This window comes from Phodopus roborovskii, unplaced genomic scaffold (genome assembly GCF_943737965.1).
Source record: "Phodopus roborovskii unplaced genomic scaffold, PHOROB, whole genome shotgun sequence".
Lineage (NCBI taxonomy): Eukaryota > Metazoa > Chordata > Mammalia > Rodentia > Cricetidae > Phodopus > Phodopus roborovskii.
Window position 1 is genome coordinate 826,658 of NW_026126625.1, and position 12,860 is coordinate 839,517.

The window sequence follows — 12,860 nt, forward strand, 5'->3', positions numbered from 1 at the left end:
GCAGAAGAAGACAGGGGACATAGCTCCTTCCCTGTTACTCAAGCATTAACCTGGTGTCTATGAATAGTCAATTTGACTTCTGGGAGCAGCCATAGTGTGAAGAAGCCAAGCAATGTCATGAATCCTGTATAAAAACTTGAGGCAACTGCCCCAGGCATCAGCCACCATACATGAGAGGAAATGTGTCTTAAAATAATTCTAGGGCCAGAATTTATGTTAGCACCTGCAAAAAAATGTCTTCAGCCAAGATTCCAGATTCCTAAACTCGAGATGATCTGTCCTCATTGGGTCCTGATTATAACAAAATAGTTCTCTTGCATCAGACAGTTTTGAAGTTCCATTTTAATTTATCAATAGTTACTTCCAAATAGAAGTTAATTTGGCTGTGATCTTACATACCTGCAATTCTAGGACTCAGGGCCTGAGGCAGGGAGATAATGAGTCTGAGGCTAGCATAGGCTGTGAAGTGAGTTCCAGGCCAGGCTAAGATGTCATATCAAAGATGCATATGGTCTAAAGATAATATTTTAAAAATAAGAAATATTGCAGTCAGCAACCTGCAGGTTCACTTTGCTTTTAAAACTTGGTTTTGGAACATCCCAAGTATGCCTACCTCTTTAAAGAGGGTGGCAAGCTTCCAGTGGAACCATTTAAGCTACAGGACAACATTCTGAATGGAAGAAATAGAGTAGGTTAATCTCACATTGTAAATTGAAATGCCAGTGAGAGTTTGGTGAAAAACATGAAAAAAAAAAAAAAAAGTCAAAGTGACTCCCCTATCTGTTAGGGTTTCGCTTGCATTTTAAGATTTATTTTTATTTTATGTGTGTTGGCATTTTGCCTGGTGAAGGACTATGCACCACTCACCATCCTGCAGAGGCAAGTAGAAAGCATCAGTTTTCCTGTTAGCCACCACGTGGGTGCTGGGATTGAGCATGGCTCCTCTGGAAGAACAGCTAGTACTCTTAGCCACCTAGCCATCTTTCCTGCCCCAGTGTTTGTTTTGTTTTTGTTCTGTCACTGGGACCCAATATATGAGACAACTGCTTCAGGGAGAAGGGGTTACTTGTGCTCAGACATTTCAGTCATGGTCCTGGGCTCCACTGACTCTGGGCCTGGCAGAGCAAAGCATCCTAGAAACAGGAGCACGAGGAGGCAGATGCTGTCATCTTGTGACAGATAGGATGCAGAGTGAGGAAGGGATTGGGGACCAGGTACAACCTTCAAAGCCTTGATCTCCAGTGACTACTTCTTCCAAAAAGCCCTACCTTCAAGAGTTTCACAAATGTCTCAAAAATAGCTGGGGAGGGAATAAGCATTTAACCCATGACTCTCCAGTGAATATTACTTACTCAAACCATAACAGTTTCCTCACACTATTCTATACTACTTTACTATAATATATATTATGTATATATTATGTATATATATATAATCATTATATAGTATATATATACATTATATATTAGACGGGCTAATTCTGTATCCCAGGATGGACTAGAACTCCTATGACTCAAGATGATATCAAGCTTGTAGCAATTGTCTTGCTTCAGTCTCCCTACCCTACAATACATCTTTAAAGTAGAAATGACAATGTGTGTTTGAATAGAACAGCATGGTGTGTGTGTGTGTGTGTGTGTGTGTGTCTGTCTGTCTGTCTGTCTGTCTGTGTCCATTAATTTTCCCACAAGCATGAATGCATGCCTCCCAGGAGCATCCACCTTGTTAGTGAATCCATGTTAAACTAAAACAAAGTAGAAGTTGAAGATAGAGCCAAGATAGAACCAAATGCATAAAATAGCATTACATGGTGGTTTCTGATATTTTACTTTTAGGAGCCACCCGCAATATGGTACCCTACTGAGTCAGCCAGACTTATGCTGGCATTCTGTAGTAACTTTCATTAGTATGTTCTTGCACTTCAGAGACAGTGAATTTAGCATGTAGTCAAAGGTGAATAGTCACACAAGTCATTGCACTGGAGATATAACTGACTATAATTTAAGTTACAGAGTTTGAAGTGATTAAAGACAGCTGCTCAGGATGCTTAACAATGAGTGAATTAGCTCTACTATAAAAGATGATAGCTATAAGCTGGTGAGATGGCTCTGCATATCAAAGTGCTTGCTGCCAAGCCTGTGTACCTGAGTTCAATTTTCAGGGCTTGCACAGTAGAAGCAAAGAACCAACTCCTGGAAGTTATCTTTTGATCTCCACATTCACACCATGGTGTTCTCCTCTTCTCTCAAAAATTAATTAAAAATGATAAAGAACAGAAGTTTCTGCCTCACCCTCACTACATGCAACACATACCAGGTTGTCTATGAACTAACTAGCAAAGGATGCTAAAGCAGGTGAGTTGAGACCATAGCATAGAATGATGAATGGCAGAAAAGGGTCCAGATGGAGTCCTCTCATTTTAGAATATACAACCAGAAATCTTCATGCTTGCCATTTAGGTTGTGAAGCTTTGTGCTTAGTATTTCATGATGAATTGTGCATCTCCTTTAACCCATATTTAGATCTTTGTTAAACCTCAGGGTAAAAGCTATAATAAATTTTAGGCATGTCTACAGAAAGGGCATCTAAGTCATTCAGATCACATGTGTCTAGATGGCAGTTTAATACAACAGGAACAGAGCTACTCATAGGAAGAGCAGGAAATAAGGTTTTAGAAAGTGAGCTAAAATTTACATTGGCAAGACCATAGCTCAAATGATGGGGTAGAACTGTTCCTGTTGGAACTGGACTGCTTATCTTGTACAATGGGTACCAGATACTACTTCAGTCATTGCTCAAACAAGCCCTGTCTTTACCCATTCTCCTCCCTCCCTCCCTATCTCTCTCCCCTCCCCCTCCCTCCCTCCCTTCCTTCCCTCCTTCTTTTCTCCCCTTCCTTCCTTCCTTTTTTTCCTTCCTTTCCATGACCTACTTCTGGCACACAGTCTCTGGCCAACTTCTGAGCAGATGCATCAGAAGTGTCATCATAGGGTAGCTACATCTGATTGGTTAAATGAGGGTGTTGTAGAGAAGTTTTCTTTGTAATTGAAACATTCTACCCTGCATGCAGGGAAACTCTCTGGGACAGAAAGTACACAACTCAAACTAGCTTCAGGAACTCCCTAAAACTAGATTTAGTGGGCCCCTCCCTCCCAAGAGTAAACACTAAAGGCCCTGAGAGTCACTCTAAGGGGAGCCAAGATGCAAAGAAGACTCTTAGAGGAGCCCAGATACCCAAAAGAAACAGAGGGTGGAAAAACTACCTCCAAGAGGTTTAGACCAACTGTTTGACCCAGAAAGGACACTCTCCAACCTGTTGAATGCCTGAAAGCTGTGCACTATGCTCCAGATTTTCAGTTTCTGTGAGCTGTCACTCATGCTAGGGAGGACTTTTGTGATGCGGCTGTCTTTAAGTCATTTTTGCTCATGTAAATAACCCTTCACTTATGTTATTGTCAATAACCCCAACGAAATCATTGCTTCACCAAGTTGGACTTCAGAGTATCTGTATTTTGGTCTGTCTTCCAGGGTGAGTAGATGTGTGTTTTATCTCCTCAGAAAATGATCTGTTACACAAACATGGATCAGGTAACTATGCCTAGCTTCAAGGGATGCTAAGGAAATGATAATTAGAATTTTCACTCTTTATCTCTGATCAAGATTCAACATTTAGGGAATTACTTACGGACAGGAATATAATATAATTGTAGTTTGGATGTGGTTTGAGTATGCCCCTCAATTGGCCATGTGCTGCAATCTCAATTCCCAGTGTGTCAGTGTTGGGATATATTGGAAATGTTCAGAGGTAGGACTTAGAAGGAGATAATCTGATCGTTGAGGCATCACTTGTATGAATGGACCAGTGTTGATTGATGGAATTGTAGCTCTTATGAGATCAGATTAATGGTAGAAGAGGAAGTTGTTACAAGGCCTGACTACCTGACCCACGTCTGCATGTGACCATTTTTATATTTTTATTCCCTCTTCTCTGTGATGTTGTAATGAAGCCCAGGGGACCCTCAACAGATGTGAACTTGGCCCCTGAAGGGGCTGGAATATGACTCTATCTTAGACATAGAGCAACTCTTTTATAGAAAATAACCTAAGCTTGGGTCCATGAAGTACCCCAGCCAAGTTTAGCCAATCAGCTAAACAGTTTAAAATCTAGCCTTATAGGGCTCGGGGGCCCTGAAGTTACAGGATATGGCTATTACTAACAATATATTGCTAAAAAGCCTGCAATGGGTAGAACTGTTACTGGCCCCCATCCAATCAACAAATGTCCCATGTAACTGCTCCTTGACTGACCAATTATAACAAAGATTAGTTCACTGTGCTTAGAATCCCCAAGTTTCTTGTTTAAAGGGTCTTCATGACTTTGTCTCTGGTCATCATCACCATTTTTGTGTAGATGATCGACCCCTGCATGCTGGCGATATCTGCAGAATAAGTTCTCTGTGTTTGCATACTATTTGAATCTGGGATCTCTCTTCAGTGATTCTTAAGACTCTCACACCTTCAAAACCATGAAAGCAAGACTTTTTACTGATGACCCATTGCCCAGTATTCTGTTACAGAAACATAAATTATATACCAAATGAGCAAAGGACAAAAATATAACTGAGTGCCAATGGTGACATAATTTTTAACTTATTACTTTATTTACTTATTAATGTGTGGCCTTGTGTGAGTGTGCACAGACATGTGTGAGTAGATGTGCATGTGTGGAGGACAGAAGGCAACTTCCAGGAGTCAGTTCTTTCCTCCAGCCACGTAAATCCTGGGGATTTAACTTAACAGAGTTGTCCACAATTTCCTTTGCCCATTGGGCATCTCACCAGCTATTGAATACACATTTTATCAAATATGTCATATTCATTTCCCTATTAATTCTTATAACAATATCTATAGAATTATTGATTTTTTTTTACCACCAACATATAGGTAAAAATTTGTTATTTAAAGAGCTTACATGATTTTTTTAAACTTATAGACCTAAAATGAAAACAAAAACCTAGGTATTTCAAGAACAAAGTATGATTAGAAATGAGGCATCTGCACAGCAAGGCTCCCTTTTCAGTGGGTGCAAGAGGCTGGCAAATTTATTCAAAGCCTAGTTAAGCCTAAAGTTTATGGGATTTAATTTTATGGATGGAGAATCATAGGAATGGATTTTTTAGTAGCAAATTTATTTTATCTCCAATATTTTTAATTGATGAATTATGTAAATTATGAGAATTATGGGTAGCACATGGTTCTGGAAACTGACTGAAGTGATTGATAACAGTTTAGATGTGCTGGAGAAACATGGTCAAGGAAACTAGGTCAGGCTTCTCAAATGATTGGAACCAAAACCACCTTCTTTTGGGGTAGTTCATTTATTACAGGATTTCAGTCTTGCTACCAAATAGTGGACAGGTCACATATGCTTTAAAGTACTATAAGCCTGGCTAACTATGTTAACAATTGTTGAGACTCAAAGTATTGCAGCCTGAGCCATGGCAGTAGGAGGACCTTCTATGCCCTTCTGGAGATCTAAGTATCGATAAGGTAACTTAAGAACTGGCTAATATAGAAGTTTAAAAACACTGTTATTCAAGTTTAAAAGAAAACTCCAAGAGTAGACAAGCTAAAGTCTTGGCAGCTACCTGGAGGAAGAAGACAGAAATAGAGAGGGTAGAAAACCATTCTGCTAAAGATAAGCCAGTAGGGAGATCTGCTACATGGTGGACTAGTATTGCGGTAAATAAGGCTAGATGTTTATCCTGATCCTTATTTACCGCAATAGACTAGGGCATAGGAGATGAGGGGACACTAGCACCCTTGAACGTGTGGCTCTGGCAGGCCTTGCCTTTCTAACCTCATTCCCTCTGCCTTGCTAAAAACCATTAGATCACACTTCTAAAGCCAACCACAAAGGTCTGTTCCTTTATTTGGCTACTTCCTCCTGAGGCTGACTAACAAAGTCCAGCAATCAGAAGCCCCTTTTGGCTCACCTAATTAACATGCCCAATTAAAATTAAACACCCCATCCTAACATGGGGTTTCCCCTTTATACTTTATAAACAATCATTTTCCTATGTGCCTCATCTGTCTCCTCTCTATCCAGAGACAGCCCTTTGTCCCTCCAGGAAAAATATCCCTGCCCACTATTCTTTGTCCCCTTCCCCTTTCCCTTGTGTCCTGACTCCTTTACTGCTGTATCCTAGCCCATTCTAACCCAGACCTCCCTTCTTCTCATCTTAATAATGACAACTGCAAGGTCATTTGCTGCTGTTTTTCTGCCCGAGTCAAAAAGCAGCCACTTTAACATTTCTTCCCCTCTTAATAAAGGATCTCTGTGAAAACAGGTGTTTGGGTGTGGTTTGTGCATAATCTGGGGTCTGGCAGGGAGCTCCCACCTTATGGAGTTTCCTTCAGGAAAGACCTTTAGAGAAGGAGTAAGGAGCCCCAAAGTAACATACTTAGGTGCTGACTAGCATATGAAAGAAAAGTACGAAGAGAAGAAAAATCAATAATTAACACCGTTTTTATTCAGGACTCAGAAAAGTGGGCAGATCCAGCCAAATCTTGTGCCAGCTCCTACAGGCTGTCAGGAACTGTGGGAAGAAAAGTACATGATATCACTAAATGATTAATTATTACTCCTGCTTCTTTCAGCATATCTTAAGGTAGAACCGCCTTCCTGAAGGGTAATCCCTTGGTTAAGCGATTGACCTGCCCAGATTGATTTAGGCTTATCAAAGGAAACAAGGGAATGATTCCACATGGAGATAGATTCTATTCTTTTCTATAATACTCCACTTGAGGAGTATTATATTATTTCATATTGCAACTGCCACCTTCATTCACCAGGCACCTATAAGCCTTGGAGTGTCTTCCTTCAAAAAATGCTATTACACCTTATATAAATGAACATAAAATTCCTGTATCTCTGAGCTTGAGAGGGCCTCAAGGACACTTGTCTCGCTGTCATACAATGCATTGTGACAATTATTGTGCACCCTGGGCTTGAGCTGAGTGGTTCTATGTCAAAAGAAGGTAGTTTTATGCAATTCTTTTGTACTAAAGGAGGGAGAATGGGGAAATAAAGAGATGTATCATTGTTTTCTGGTGAAAAGAATCTAAGAAACACCTGACATATCAGCACAGGAGCCCTATCAAGTGTCTCTTCTCCCCTAATACATTTCCATTTTCATAGGTTGCCTCCAGTGAAACCCCATAGGGGTCACAGTGTCTGTTGACCTTAGTGGTGCATTCTCTAGTTTATCCTCTCCAAAAGCAAAGCTGAGTGATGGATGCATTTTAGTATAGGTTGTTCATTTGGAGGTTACTCCGGGAAGGTGGCAGAAGTGGGCCAGGAAGCAGAGGAAAATGAACAAAGGGCCTACTACAGATCAGATTGTCTCTGTAGGAATGCTGGACACTCACAGGGTATTGATGTAGACAGTAGGCTGCCTTAATACATGCAGGCTGCTGTCACAGAACACCCAAGCCTGGGTATAAACAGCAGGAACGTATTTCCTAACATTCTCAAGGCTGGAGGTACATAATCAGGTGACTACAAACTCAGTTTGGATTAAGGGCCGGATTCCAAGTTATCTTCTGCCTTGTCCTCACATGGCCTCTTCTCAGTGCATGCTCATTGAAAGGCAGGACTCTCAAATGTCACTTCTTAGAACACTTATCCTATTAGTTCAGGGTCATTGCTTCATGACTGCAGTCAACTTTACTTGCTCCTTTAGGGGCTCCCTTTCATAACATAGCCACTCTGGAAATTAGTGTTTCAGCCTATGAATTTAGGGGGACCAAAGCATTTATCTTATTAACTATGGACACCTGGGAGATTTCCCCAGTAAATTCCAAGTCTTGAGGGTCGAAGAAACCTGAATGATGAGTGTATGCTGAATATACCAGGCCACCAAGGAACACTCTTGAGCACAGATATGAGAAGCCAGGTAGCTTTGGCAGATGAGGGCCACAGTAGGGCTGGGTGGTATGGCATAATCATGGCAGTGTCTGCTGGTGGCTGTGATAAAGCTGTCTGGCCATATGCTTGCTTCATGGTGCATTAACCTTAGTGATCAGTCTTGGATCCTGAGGCTCAGGCATAGTCCCCTCTAAGACTATGCATTTCCCTCTGGCCTTTCAGGAGTGGAGGGGCCTGCATTGCATAATGTATGGCTGTCTAGCAGCAGGTCACAGAGTGTGGATGAGGAGACTTTAAATGAACTGGAGCTTTATATATCCAAGTGAAATACCTTATAGGCTTGGCATTTTCAGGACCTTTTAAGAATTCATTAGTTGAGTTTACTGTGTGACTCACTATGTCACGCTATAGTTCCCATAATAAGATACCCACCACCCCCTTTTTTTTTTCTCTTACATTTTATTGGGGAGGGCTGCAAGGGCAGAGGGCTGATATGCAGGGATGGGAAGTGAATGGGATCAACATGCATGATGTGAAAGACATGAAGAACAAACAAAAGGGAAGGTTTTTTTTTTTTTTTTTTTTTTTTTAAGAATTCATTAGTTGGAAGAGTAGTACAGAAAACTCTTTGTCACACTTCTTGTCAATGGCCATTCACTCTCAGTGTTTCTCCAAACACCCAATACCATGGACTTCTCGGGTAAGATTCTTGACTAGCAATCAGACACTTCATTTCACAGTCTCAAGAACTCACATAAATGCATGCCCCAAATGCCCTCGTAACTGGCATAAATCATCTGGGTCTTCTACGTTAAAATGACTTATGGCTATTAATCAACAGTTGGGCTAGTGGACACACATAGAAATTTCAATTTACACAGGTCAGCCTTCTGTGAACAAGAGGGTAGCTTCATTTTACACATAAAATTTATAAAAGGAAGAAAATTAAAGGATGCATATATGTTTGGTGCTTTATTCTCCTCATTGTAGGTAATACTTTTATGGTACTCACCAAGACCCAGACACAGGCTAACAGTTTTGCATATATAAATTCATGAAGTCTGTGTAAGCACCATGTAATAGGTTTTATATTTTCCATCCTTACAGATAAAGAAGCTGAAGTACAGGGAGATTAAGTAGCTATTCTACAATTGCAGAGCCAAGAGAGAGCAGAATGAAGACAAGCAGCCTTGTTCCCTGAACCAGTCTTAAGCATGGCTAGCTCTCCTCCTCCACATGTAATTGCATCCTAAGACCAGTCAGAAACCTGTCAAAAAATAATAAATGGTGGTTTGCTTTCATCCCAGCCATTTCCATTGTGTACTTTGAAGTCAGAACTGGGCAACTCTTCATGTTGAACAAGCTTACTTCTGCCAGCCTTTTCTTGGTATTTTCCCTGACAGATTTTCATGAGAATCTTTTTGATGGAAAAATTCTACATATTCAATTTTTATTTATTTCTATATCCGGAATGTAGCTTACTTTATAGAGAATTTGACATGGCTAATTTTCAATCTATTTTATTTCTCAATCTGGATTTGAAGATTTGTTAAATTTAGTCTCAAAGAGAAGGGCTGGTAGATTAGTCAAAGTAGCTCATGAGAGATACATTTAGGACAAATAAATATAAGGACAATATGGAGCTTGCTGTCCCAAGATAGGAAAATATAAATAGGTTCAAAGACGGCTGAGATAAATTTGTAAATGACAGCCCATAAAGATGTTATTAAGAGAAATTGTACATACATGAAATATGTCCTGCCTATTTATGGAGTTTTGTGTAGCTTCATATTTTCTCCTGACATTTTTGGAATCATAACAGGTTTTCAATGAGAGGAGGCTTCTGGGGCCTCCTGGCTTACTCTGTTGCTATTAGGATTCTGAAAACCAGAGAACTAATCTTAGAGAAATTGCCTTACATTTTAGCAGAGTGGACCCTGTGTTGATTGTATGCTCTCTTCTTCTGGCCACACATCCCTGTTCTACAGTAAGCCCTTGGTGCTCACACAGCAATTCAAAAGTGAATTTATCACTACATGTTTAATGTTAACAGGAATGGTGACATCATACCACACAAATTTATCTATCAGTCTTTTAAGAAAGACTGAAGGGATTGTTATAAAGACCCTTGCAGGTGCAAGAAGGCTAATCCTTTTATTTGATAGGTGAGAATAGTGAGATCCAGTGCTCCAATAATGTATCATTGAGTAATAAACTATCTTCACATTTAGATGTTCAAACAGTAGCAAAGATTGGATTTCACAATTTTGGAGGTATGAATTTGGACAAGGCTCTTCTGGGTAAATTCTTTGCCCACCCCTTGTTCTGTGGCTGATGGAGGACTCTTACATTTCCCTAGATTTCAGATCAGGCCATTCAATTTCGTCATGGGTCATCTTCCCAAAGGTGGGGAGATCATTTAAAGAATTCTAAATTGCTTTATAAAGATATTTATTTTTCAGTGATCAAGGGCTAGGAGATTACATCATGTGTTTGTTATATCAAGGTGTTGAATAACATACTTCTTGTTTTCGGTTCTTTCATCAAACCATCTTTGTCCCCCTTCTCTTCCCCATTCACCTACTCCTCTCCCTCCTCCACACCCTCCAGAACCTCCTTCTAAGAGCTGATTTTTTCAGAGAGTTCTGCTGTGTAGCCCACGCTGATCTCCAACCCAAGGTCTTCTTCCTGAGTCTGTCTCCTGAGCACTGGGATTCTAAGCATGTGCCAGTCTGAGCCTTAAGTTCCTCTCTTTAAAAGGGGCCAGTATCTTTTAACTACTAGCTGCTCTCTTTCCTTATTTCCACCTTCCCACACCTCCTTTGGGCTCATACCTTCATACCTAATCTCCCTCTTGGCAATGAGCATTTGCCTCTTCCAGTAGGTGACTGTATCAGAAGGAAGCCAGGAGCTGAGCGAACCCAACGAGTGCCACTAAGCCAGTGGTTCTGACTTGCTAGTCTCATAGCTTCTATTTCTGCGACTTGGTGACAAATAGAAAGCAGGTGTTGAGGGAATGCAGCAGTCTATACTGTCATTATTTCTGGAGAAGCCAGCTGTTCTGAACAATGATACCTAAAATGAATCTGGGACCAGGTGCCTGGGGACCTTGGAATTTTCTCTCACTTCCTCTCAGTGATAAAATATGATAGCACATACACAAAGAAACCATGCTGATGAGTGATAGTTGATTTCTTAGATGCAGGTGACTGTGGGCACTGGGGGCTGAGACACAAGCTCCAAAGTGTCTTTATTGATGCAATTTGAATGCTAGAAAAAATACTAATACCAGTTAATCACAAATGTGTTTAAAATGCTAACAGCACCTACTGGAATTGTTTGTTTGGCATTATAATGGGCTTGGAGGGTGTACAGAGGCAAATTCTTTTATTTGACAAGTTGGAATATTAGAGATTAGTCTCTTCATTTTCTGTATCCCATGTCTTCCTTTGCCATGCTTCCTACCCTCAGATCTCTCAAGGACCACCAGGATGCATCTATGAGGACCATCTGTTGAGGTGATACTGATTCAATGGGGATGTTTATTCTACTTTTTGAAATAAAATAGTTGAGAGGAACAGAGGACTTCCAAGCTTGATAGAAATAGTCAGGCTTTGGCATTAGAAAGGTCTAATCAACCTTTGCATTGTCCTTTGCCATTATGTTTCAACCAGTTTATCACCTATGTGATTGCCAGTGTGCTCATCTATCAAGTGGGTATAGCTATCTATTCCCATATAGTGACACTAAAGTTTGAACAGGGTAGTAGTTTGGTAGTGTCTGCATTCAGTAAATGCTAATGTTCCTTTCTCATGGAAGTGCTGTGAGCAAACAAGGCATACAGGCATTAAGGGAGGTGTGCTTTTATATAGAGTAGCCCAGAATTATGAGATCAAGGTAAATTATTCTCAGCATTCAACACTTAGACACCATGCCAGGATCTTTGGATACAACATAAAACCACAGGATTGCAGTTCTCAAGTAGAGGAAATGGAGGTCTGTGAAGGAAACCCACATGAAAATTATAACTTTTAGAGGGCATCTAGACTTAGTGAGGGGGCTTTAGGCTATGTTTTAGTTCAATGGGATCCTTCTACAAGAACAGGCAAGTGGAACCATGGCATGGCATGTGGAGTTCATCTTAAACACTGTGCCATTTCATTTCTCTTTGATTTTGGGAATCTGTGGTTGTGATGATTTGCTTTTGTCAACTTGATACAGCCTACAATCTCCTGAGAAGAGTTTCAGTACAGTGTCCAGTTCAGTTTGGTCTGTGGAAGACTGTCTTTCCTACCTTTACTGATGGGAAGTCCGATTCTAAAAGTGAGTGGCAACATTCCCAGGTTTGGGGCCCTGAACTATGCAAGAATAGAGAAAGCTAACTAACCACTCAACATTGCATGTGTTAATTTCTGCTCTTGGCTATGGATGTGAAGTAACTAATTGCTTTAAGTTCTCTTTACCTTGACTCACCTGCTGTGATGTAATGATTTTATGAAAAAATTTTAGAATTTGTGCTATTAAGCTATTATTTAAAACTTGGATATTATAGGAATATATAATTGTACACATATTATATCAAAAGGTTACCCCATTTTAAAACTTTTATTGAAGATAAATTATACTCTCATACAAGATATCCTGACAACAGTTTCTCCTCCCTCCCAGAAACCCCCACTTCCCCTTTCTCCCTGTGACTCCTTTCAGGAAAGAGTGTGCCTCCAGGAGGCAACAACCAAACACAACAAAGCCAAATACAGTAAGACAAAGGCAAAAGCTTTCATACCTAGGCTGGACAAGGCAGCCCAACAGGAGGGAAAGAGTCCCAAGAGCAGGCAAAAGAGTCAGAGACATACCTGCTTCCACAGACAGGAGTCCCACGAAAACACCAAGAGAACTGACATAACGTAATCACAGGACCTAGTACAGA